General features: G+C 40.5%; 1 pseudogene; it reads left to right on the top strand.

The window, feature by feature from the left end:
* Window positions 1-1,281: 1,281 nt before the first annotated feature.
* On the top strand, window positions 1,282-1,715 carry LOC116588911 (annotated as a pseudogene).
* The last annotated feature ends 9,248 nt before the right edge of the window (window positions 1,716-10,963 follow it).

Genomic DNA, 10,963 nt, shown 5'->3' on the forward strand with positions numbered 1-10,963 from the left:
TCACCTCTCAACAATGTCATGGGACTTCTGAAAGACCAAGTTTCTAAAACAGGACCCTGATGAGTATAGCCCCCCTTAATCTCCGAGATGGTTCAGTCTGAAGATGTTTCTGAAAATCTAGGTTTTGCACAGGTTGCAGGGAGGTCCCAACTATCAGCCACCAACCTTCACTCTCACTGGAGAGAGACAGCAATAATGGTAGTTTCCAAGATTACTTGTGCCTTAGCAGGGGGCTGGAGTTGGAAGAAGAAAGAGAGATGACAAACAGAAGAATAAAGGAGCCCAGAAAATGGACCTCCAGGTTCTTTCTTAATGCTGTCTCTGAGTGACCTGACCTTGCTCCACAGCTATTTCCTGCTCTCCAAGGCCATCGATTCTCCATATAGTTCAGTCATTGGGTAACGTTGCATTTCAGGGAAGCCTGGACTCATTACCAACCCCAGAGTGAGTCTAATTTGATCTTTGCCATTTGTGGTAATTTTATTTACCTTGCCAGAGACTGGTTTGAGAGCGGGCATGTGATACATTTCTAATCAATGATATATGAGGGTTATACCAGTAGGACTTCCGGAAATTCTTTCTGGCTGTCAAGAAGAGAGGTCTAAGGGAGAAATAAACTTTCTTTACCCCTTTCCTACATCTTGATTTATATGAAGGTCGACATGCCTGGAACTGCCAGAGTAATCTGATAACCATGAGGAGAAGCTCAGAGATTTGAGAAGAATTTCAACTGGAGCAAAACCGAGATTTAGTGACTCAGTTAACGAACCCTAAAATGGCCCTCATTTTGTTTTGTTTTTTTTTAAGATTTTTTTCTTTAATTTATTTGACAGACAGAGATCACAAGTAGGCAGAGAGGCAGGCAGAGAGAGGGGGAAGCAGGCTCCCTGCCGAGCAGAGAGCCCGATGTGGGGCTCGATCCCAGGACCCTGGGACCATGACCTGAGCCGAAGGCAGATGCTTTAACCCACTGAGCCACCCAGGCGTCCCCAAATGGCCCTCGTTTTAGCTTTTGGATAGTTAAGAAAATAAATCTTTTCTATTGTTTAACTTAATTAGAGTTGAATTTTTTGTTACTTCCAGCCAAAAAGCATGCCAAATGAATAAATAAGCTGATGGAAAAAATATTTTGTATGATCTCATGAACTCCTTGTGGATTCATGATCAGCTAAGAATTAAATTCTTTTCTTTCTGGTAATGGATTATACTTACGTCCTCTGTCAGGTGTTTCTGAGATTACATAGACTTTATTCTTTGCAAAAAATCTTTCCATAGGCTGCCACCATCATGCCAGCCCCCAGGGTCTCAACAAGGCTAGATGATGTCCAGAATGAGAGACAAGCCAATTTGGGAGCAGACTGGATCCAACTTCATTTAACATTAATACCAGTTATTTGATTAATGACAGAACCCCATGAAGCACAATTTATACTGAGGCATCATGTCTAATGTGGGAAGGACAGCAGTTCCAAGGGAAAGCTGCCATTGTGAGGAAGTTGTCTAGCCTTCCATTCTAGAAAATGCAGCACAGCATCACCGTGCAGGATCATCAGCCCACGTCACACAGCTGCATCAGCAGCATCGTTGTGGGCCCGCTCAAGGCTGATGGAGACCCCATCATAGGCTTCCACCAGATGTTCCTGTTAAAGAACATCAGTGGTGCTTGGGTTTGCACCAATGACATGTTCAGGCTTGCTCTGCACAAATTCAGCTGAAGTCTTCCCACAGGCACTCAGGCTGTTTCCTCCTCCCTCCTCTTCCTGATACTATTCACCATCCTCCACATGCCTCAGATATCATACACAAATGAGCAGGGCTGTGGTGGGAGCACAGTGTGCTGCTGCTGCTGATGTATTGTGCATGATGTCTAGACGCTGGACTAGTTGCATCCGACAGAAGGCTGTTTTGTACCAGCATGTGCCTTGGAAAGACTTAAGTAATACAAAAGGTTATCGTTTTCTCTTTTTTTTTTTTTTTTAAATCTACTGATCAGTTGCTCTAGTAACCCAGAGAAGTGAAGGAGAAAGCAGCTGTCTTACCACCCAGATATTGATTTGTTTGAGTGTTTCAAAATCTCATGATATACTAAAACCACAAAAATTTTCTTAACAAAAAGAAGGAGGGGGAGGAAGAGGAGGAGGAGGAGGAGGAGGAAGGGGAGGAGGAAGAAGAAAAAGAGGATGAAGAATCTTTCTATATTTATCCAGCATTTCTTTCAACACTGTCAATATGGGGCGTAACACTGAGGAAAGATATTCTTAATTAGAATCTGAATTCATAAAAAATTATGTAAGAGAATAAAAGATATGTGAATATATATATATATATACAAATTTTAAACCAAAGAGGGAAATACTCATTTCCAGAAATGTGAAATAAACTCAGATCAGAAGGCTGGGAAGGAGCTTAAGTTAAAATGTATTAGTGGTATTATGATAGGCAGGTATAGGTTCTAGGTATAGGTTCAGCTGGATTTGGGGGTTTGGACACTAGTGCAGAGAAGGTCATCTAGGAAACAGACCCCCTTCATTCAGGGAACTAGAGCTGAGACACCTCCCATAAGCCTGAGTTACAGGGAAGACTCCACCCCTGCCAGCTGGGGAAAGCAGCAAGGAAGCGTGTTGCATATGCGGGGTTGAGACTGGAAAAAAGCAACTTCCTAAAATGCAAACACATCATCACGTGAATGAGCAGGTCCAAATTCACACCAACAGTATGGGACAGAAGCTCCTAACTGACAAATCAACATAAAAATGGACCCAGAAATAGTGAAACCACAGACTTTCAGAAGAGGCAAAGCCAATATACCCCAACGGGACTATTCCCATAGCTCAGGGAACCAGGATGCCGTGAAAGTCAGTCTCTACTGAAGACGACCTGGCAGCCGAAGATTTGAACCACGGGATAAAGTGAATCACTGGGATGGAGTGTGGCAGGGTGTGACCAAAAGAAGAATTTATACATTAAGAATGAGAAATAGAGGGCACCTGGGTGGCTCAGTGGGTTAAGCCGCTGCCTTCGGCTCGGGTCATGATCTCAGGGTCCTGGGATTGAGCCCTGCATCGGGCTCTCTACTCAGCGGGGAGCCTGCTTCCTCTTCTCTCTCTCTGCCTACTTGTGATCTCTCTCTGTCAAATAAATAAATAAAAAATCTTAAAAAAAAAAAGAATGAGAAATAGAAAATCATCTACAAGAGGCTTTACAATAATTATTTTTAAAAATGTATAAATAGGTAATGAGGAAATAGAAAAGATAAATACACAGGAAAAAAGTATATATATATATATATATATATATATATATATATATATATATATATGAATATAGATCTAAGGAAATGACCTAGAATGTGGAATTGAGAAATAATAAGATAAGCTAGGACATGGAAGAAAGGAAGACAGGGTCTAAAATATGTCTGATAGGAATTCTAGCATAAAATTAAATGAATATGGGCGAGGTAATGTTATAAAAGAAAATGGGCGAGAATTTTTCAGGACTCAAAAAGAAGTCATTGATCCTAAGATTTAAGGAGCTAAAAACAAATCCATACCTAAAAGAATCATTGTAGTAAAACTGCAGAATGCTAAAGAGAAGCCAAATTCTATAATCCTACTAGAGATTAAAATACATATTCCTATAAAGGAAGGACAATTAGACTGATAAAGACTTATAGTCAGCATAATAGCTGATATTTACTCAGTGATGGATATGGGCTCAACATCGTTTTAAGTATTTCTTAAGTTAATGTTCACAGCAACCTGACAGGGCAGAGACTATTGCTATCCCTATTTGACAGAAGGGTATTGAATTATGGACAAAAGACAATGGAATAATATATTCAAAATAGTGAGGCATAATTCTGCCTGTAGCTCCCTTCACCAAGAGTAAAGCTGGGGGGTTGTTTATTTCTTTCCTGATGGATGCATTTAATAAGCCATAAACATTTAAAGAACTGAATAATATACAGAATAATTCTTAAATACAGTCGCACCAGACATGTCACATTGCCTTAAGTTTCTCAGAGTTATGTATATGGTCATATTGTACGTGGTGAGCAGGGCAGAAACTGGTGGAGAAAATTGTTTTTAACAGAATCTTTGTTTTTCACTGCCCAACCAGATTAACTTGAAGAAGTGGCAAAATAAAATATGCAGGTTAAACTGGAACAGTGATTCCTTTTCAAATATTCCTGTAGCAAAAAAGACGGCTTTTTCTATCGGTAAAATAAGAGCTCTTAAAGTATTTTAACCTCTCCCCCCAACCAAAAAAAAAATATCCAATACAAGGAATTGCTTACTTAGGGATGGAATAGCTAAAGAACCAAAAAGCATGGTGAAGCTACCCTGCATTTAGCAAAACCAAGGAAATTACTACCAACCCAGGGCTGGAGTGAAAAAAGCAGGAGATGGCTGTACCAGAGTGCAGGAGTCAGCATTACATGGTGGGCCTGTCTCGTCAGAACTGAGATGGTGGAAGGAGGGGCCATCCTGCAGGCACTGGAGCGACCCACTACTGCCGCATCTCCAGGAGGTGCCACCTGAAGCAGAGCCAGGAGCAATGGTGGGATACCCTGGCTTTTATCCCTCTCTAGCTCTCCATACTTCCACCAGAGCCTTCCATGAGCTAAACCCACCTAGAAGCAGAAGGCAAGACAGCACGGGAAATATCGTGTCCTGCAATACACCCAGGCAGAGAAGGGCTGAGAATGGATCTCAGAACAAATAGGCAAGTGATCAACTCCCCCCCAGCTGATGACTTCAGGAGAGTCAGTGCAAAGTCTTTTAGCACGAGGGCAGACGTTGTCAGAGGCCCGCTCAGTGTCTCCTCTGTTCTTTAACTCTGCCATCTGCCTGAGTTCCTCCATTTTAGCTTGCTAGCCCATGTGGGTGTGAAAGTGGCACATGCATTTTATGTGGGAATGACTCAACTGATTCCTCTTTCATGCAAAGGCATTGCTTCTTTCTGATGGGAGGGCTGCTGTACAAGCTCTACAAATGTGAACTTCACTTAAGACCATCCGTCTATGGAGTTTTCGCAACATATACATCATCTCAAAGCTGCTCTGCCTTGACGCTAATAGTGGAATGTAAAAATAATAGCTTTAGCTGTCTTTCAGCCTGGGTTTTCTTATTTGTATTCTAAGTAACTCTGTAGGCATACAGAGAAAGCTTCTCTTATTTGCATTTATTTTGCCCACAGAAAATTTACAGTTCACATGATTGCTCCACTTCAAAGAAATAATCAAAATACAAATTGCTTGAATTATAAAGACAGGAGCTCAGAAAACCTAGGATAAGGAAGAAAAATTAGGGCACATTTTAAACATAAGTGAAAGGTGTTTTTGCCATGGCTATCTTCAACTTCTATCACTAAAGCACAAGTAGAAATGAATTTTGAGAACTACTTAGTTCATAGAAATTTCATCCTTTCTGAAATTTTATTTTTGACCAGTTGAATGAGAAAAGGCATCAATGCCAAATCTGTGTTTTCATTTGGGGGTAGATAACCAGAAACTGTAATATGATTTTTCTTGAATCACACTTAAGCAATAACTACTAGTCATCTTTATTTACTATCAAAAGAAAGGCTTTTGAAGAATATGCTATTAGTCAAATGAAAAAACTGTTAACTTTTTTTTTTTTAAGATTTCATTTGTTTATTTGACAGAGAGAGAGAGAGATCACAAGTAGGCAGAGAGGCAGGCAGAGAGAGAGGAGGAAGCAGGCTCTGCTGAGCAGAGAGCACAATGTGGGGTTCGATCCCAGGACCCTGAAATCATGACCCGAGTAGAAGACAGAGGCTTAACCCACTGAGCCACCCAGGTGCCCCAACTTTCATTTTAAATATATAGTTGTCCATGATATTAGATTTGAGCCAAAATATTTTTTGTTCATCTATTAGCTTTGATAGAGATTCATGGTTTAATGAAACATCACAGTATTAACTCTTTTGGGCAATTTTTGGTGATGGGAAATACACTGTTTTGGGTGATGGTGTAGTCAATTGTTAACTAATGTGTCCAGAACTAAGGTAGATTTTATAAACTGTCCCAATTCTCAAAAACTTTTGTGCTATCAACAGGCAATAATTTGGACTTGAACTGCCTGTGTTTGTACATTTTCTTCTTTACATTCAATGCATACAGTTAGTATCACTTACCGAAGAAAGTTAGTATCAATTACCTAAGAAAGCTTTGTTGAGGGAGAGTGTGTGTGTGTGCGTGTGTGCGCACGTGCACATGCACACACACACACACACACACACACACACTCATGGCATATTTCATAAAGAACATTAGCACCCTCTTCTGGATGACTTTTGAGGCTATAAAGAAAATATTCCGTCAATCTCTTCCCATTTCCTAACAATGAACAGCTTGAATATTCATTAAATTTGCTCCTGATTAAAGCACAACCTCTGAGTAATCTAATTACACCATATATTTCTCAAACACTGATAAGCGCTGGAGTGAAAAAAAAAAACAAAACACTTCATTGCTAAATGTTACCCACTGGGAATAAGTGTTTGTCTTATGAAAAGGAAAAAAAAAATGCTGCTTCTACATTTCTCATATTGAGTGTCTCCAATGACTCTTCAGTATACAGAGCTAAGCAAGGACAAGATACAAGAGCACAAGGACAGACAAGGAGAGCAGACGGATGCATTCTTCTGCCACCTGTCAGTGCTTGGAGAAAAAAACTTATGCTCTTGTATGCTTTAATATCAGCCACTGACATAACTCAGTATTCTTTTATTTTTAAAATAAATCAGATACTTTTTAAACCACACTGCCTGGAGTTCCACAGGTATCTATCCCCCGATAGATATCACATGAGGTCGAAGACGAAGATGTGATGCACTTGCTTGATTCATTCATTCACTCACTCATTCATTCTACAGATATTTAGTGAGCAACTACTATGTGCCAAGCACTCTTCGGGGTCCTGGAGATACAGGGAAGAGACTCAAGTTCTGGACTTCACTGAGATTACATTTCTGAGCAAAGATAGATACAATGCAGAAGTACATACACAGTACGTCCCATGATAATAAATTCTAGGTAGGAAAATGAGACAGAGGAAATGGAAAAAGAAGTGTCCAAATGTGGGGGATGCGTATTTTATACAAAGTGGTCAGAAATGTGCTATTGATAAGGTGAGGGGCATGGGGTAAGTGCAAGTTTATACCTTACGGAAATCAGAGAAAGAATATTCCAGGTGGAAGAGAAGCAAGTATAAGCCCTTTGACGTCCAGCTCTGGATTCCCTTTAAATACTTCCAATGTTGTGGAGCAACTCAGCATGTAACAGAAGTTAAGAGTCTGCCTGAGCTTTGGAATTCAAAAGCTTGGATAAGATGCTATATATAAGCAATTGACAAATTACTTAATATCTGAGCCTTTTTTTCCTCTTCTATAAAATGGGTATTTCTATAAGTTTCCTTCTTCCCAGGATTATTGTGAAAATTAAATGACATATTACAGGCAGACTTTAGCATTGTACCTGGCATTGTGCTTAAGTTCAATAAATGTTAGTTATTAAAGGGAAAAATGCTTCTCGGGGCGCTTGAATTTTCTGCACCATTTACATATTAAATCGATCACATGGGTTGAACTGGAATGCTCTTCTAAATACTAGTCAGAAATCATTAGGTGAGCAGAAATGCTTCTTTTTCTGTGTTGTCCTGGACAAGCTCCTTTACCATCCTGAACCTCAGGTTTTGCAAAATGAGGATACTAAATTAAATCAGTGATTGTGGTCTAAAGCCTCCAGGTAGGATGAGAGCTACTATTCCTATTTTAAACCCCCGAACAAAATGTTAAACTACTTCTAATAAGGGTAATGAGACACTAGACTATCAGGCTTGCTTTGGGCTGAATTATGAGGCATGGAGTTCCGTGGCCGAGCTCTCCGGCTATTGAGTGTAACAATCTGGCCAAGGTGCTCTCCTAAAAAGTTTACATTTACCTGAAGAGCACTGCTTTCCTTAAACACCTGGGTTCTTGAGATATTTTCAAAGGGCTCCATCATCCAAATCTAACTCCAACACCTTGACCACCACTGAGCCTCATCCACAGGATTAATTCTCCACCCAACCCTTCTCTCCAAATCCCATTTCTTTTTCTTTCTCTTGAGGGAAAGCCCCCAAACTCACTTGGTAAGTCTGTTAAATATGGTGAGATGAAGGATCAAAAGACTGGGGGCGGGGGGTAACTAAAGGAGCTGGACGTCGAGGAAGGAGTCCCCCTAGGACCATCTCCCTGGGGGAAATATGGCCAAAAGATGGGATAGGGAATCAGGAATCTAGTCTACTCCTAATCTTAAGGCCTCTTTGTCCATGTTTGAAAAATTGTCAGAGGGTCATGTAAAACAGGCTGCCTTACTCATCCTTATAATCCTTAAAAAGGATTAAACAGAACTGGTCAGGGCATTGAAGGGACAGCTAGCAGCCCAGAGGCCAAGTGATGTACAAGAGGCCCTGGCATTGCTAGGTATTAAGCAGCAGTTCCAGCAAAGTCTATTTCAAGAAATGCCACAGCTCGTGTTGAAAATCTCCTTCCTTTTTCCTTGCAGAATTTATCAGACCCCCAGAATCTGTTAATGCTGATTTATAACTTACTGGGTTTTGACTCTGGGCTAATTTTTCAACCTCTCTGAGTGTCAGCTGCTTGTAAAATGAGGGTGATAATAATTAGCCAGCAGAGTTGCCTGGCACATAGTGTGGCTTCAGGACATGGTAGCAATTATCAAGATAAAGAAGTGTGCTGGTTCATAACTCTAAGGAGTTATGTATATTGGAAGGTGCTTTCCAGCTAGAAGACTGTATGCTAATTTCACTAAGATAAGTAAGTATGAAATAGGAACTATATGGAACTGGGCACGGAGTGAAAACTCAGACATTGGAGATGTTACATAATTTAGGTGTGGAAGAATTAATCACTCAGTTGGCAATCAGGCCTTGTTTATTCCTCCTGAAGTTCTTACACAGTAGCAAATCAGCTGTAGTGGCGACTTTGAGGCAGCCACAACACAGGAAGTGTGAAATGGATTCTCTGCAGCAAAGTGCATGGAGACCAAAATCCATTGTACTAATTAGTTATTGGGATCTTTGCAAAAATCACACAGGCTCAAGGGACATTTACTGATTTTGTTAGCTCTCATGGCTGCTATCATGTGATCATTGAGACAAATGCCATCTTGATAAGAACTAGTTCTGTATTTGCAACGTGGAGATATAAGAACATTGTCAAAGCACAATTATTAGCTCTGTGTTGGTGACTCAGCTTTTCATTTTCAGTTTTGTTCCTAACCCTATATAATAGTTATTCAGTTGCTGTCAAATGAAGGAGACTGGGAAATAGTTGCCTTAAATTCTATGTAATCCCTCTCCCTGAAACAAAATAAACAAATATGTAATAACTCTTGAAAAAAAATTCTATTTAAACCACTTTAGCATTTTTTAAAAAATATTTTATTTATTTGTTTGACAGAGAGAGAGAGATCACAAGTAGGCAGAGAGGCAGGTAGAGAGAGAGGGGGAAGCAGGCTCCCCGCTGAGCAGAGAGCCTGATGTGGGGCTCAATCCCAGGACCCTGAGATCATGACCCGAGCCGAAGGCAGAGGCTTAACCCACTGAGCCACCCAGGCGCCCCCATTTTAGGATTATTTAACACAACGTTTCTCATGTCAATAAGCACTTCAGGAAACGTCAGGTGCAAAAGGCTAAAACAATGTGAGAACGTGTTCACTCTCCCTTTGAATTAAAGACATGGGAAATCAGAAAACCAGGAACTAATACTTGCAGGTATCAGACTGAAAAAGATTTAAATATGTGATAAAACCCTAGTGGCTCAAGTTATGGAGAAGCAGGCACTTCTATACAAGACAGTGGTGGTATAACCTTTCTGGAGGGGAAATATGATATCCATCAGTATTTAAATGACACTTTCCCTTGTCCTTTTCACTGGGAATTCCAAAGTTAGCATTTTTATTGTCAATATGCTTTCATAAATTTTTAAGCAATTTGGGCAAAGATGTTTATTGTGGCTTATAACAACTAATGGAAATAAGGAAATTACTACCTTAAGAATCATGTAGGACACAGACACATGTGATAAGATACCATTTTGTAATATTACCTGTTTTTTGGGAGGGCTGATTGAGTATCTTTTTCACCTGGTGTGTTTTGGATACCTTGCTTCAGAGGACAAGTGGCACACCAGAATACAAATAACAAATACACACAGAGGATGTTTGGCTTTTGAGTTTCAAAAGCTTGTACACCACGAGAAACTTACTTATGTGCACTCCTAGATAAAAATTTCCTGGGTTGGGCAAAGGTAAGGAGTTATAAGGGGAGCGTATATGTGCATTAGAAAAGAACCCTCCGTTTAAGGCTGAATTCAGGGATGGGAAGAACAAGCTACAGATCATTTTGCTGGGTCTAAGAGAACAGAACACTTGTTTCCTAGGAAGATGCCTGCATATGACTAGAATCCCCATGACTATCCCATGACCACCTATTTTGAAGGCATCCTGGGTAAGAATAGAAGAGAAATAGCTTCCAAAGGGTAGCGTGGCTCAGTAATCCCCTGTGTCTGAGAGTGATGGAGACACATCAGGGAGATTCAAAGGATCTGAGGGAAATGGAGTAGAAGTCAGGGATGATCATCAGAGATCTGCATGGAGCAGAGCTGGAGGGTCAGATGGGACAGTATACACATCTCAGCATCTATGAACAAGTTAAGACAACAGCGAACCAGATGCCACACCATGCCCCAGAACCTTGGCTCTACGTAAGTTTTTATGGAACTAAGAAAAACACCGTGCAGGAAAACCCTGAATTGGCAGAGATTACGTTTTGGCCACCCAAGGGGATTGGACCTTGAGATAAAATTAAGCTGAGTGACAGAGAAATAAATATAGTCGAATGTCTTCCTTACCTGAGTTTTTGGAAGGAGATAG

This window comes from Mustela erminea, chromosome 1, assembly GCF_009829155.1.
Source record: "Mustela erminea isolate mMusErm1 chromosome 1, mMusErm1.Pri, whole genome shotgun sequence".
NCBI classification, from domain to species: Eukaryota; Metazoa; Chordata; class Mammalia; order Carnivora; family Mustelidae; genus Mustela; species Mustela erminea.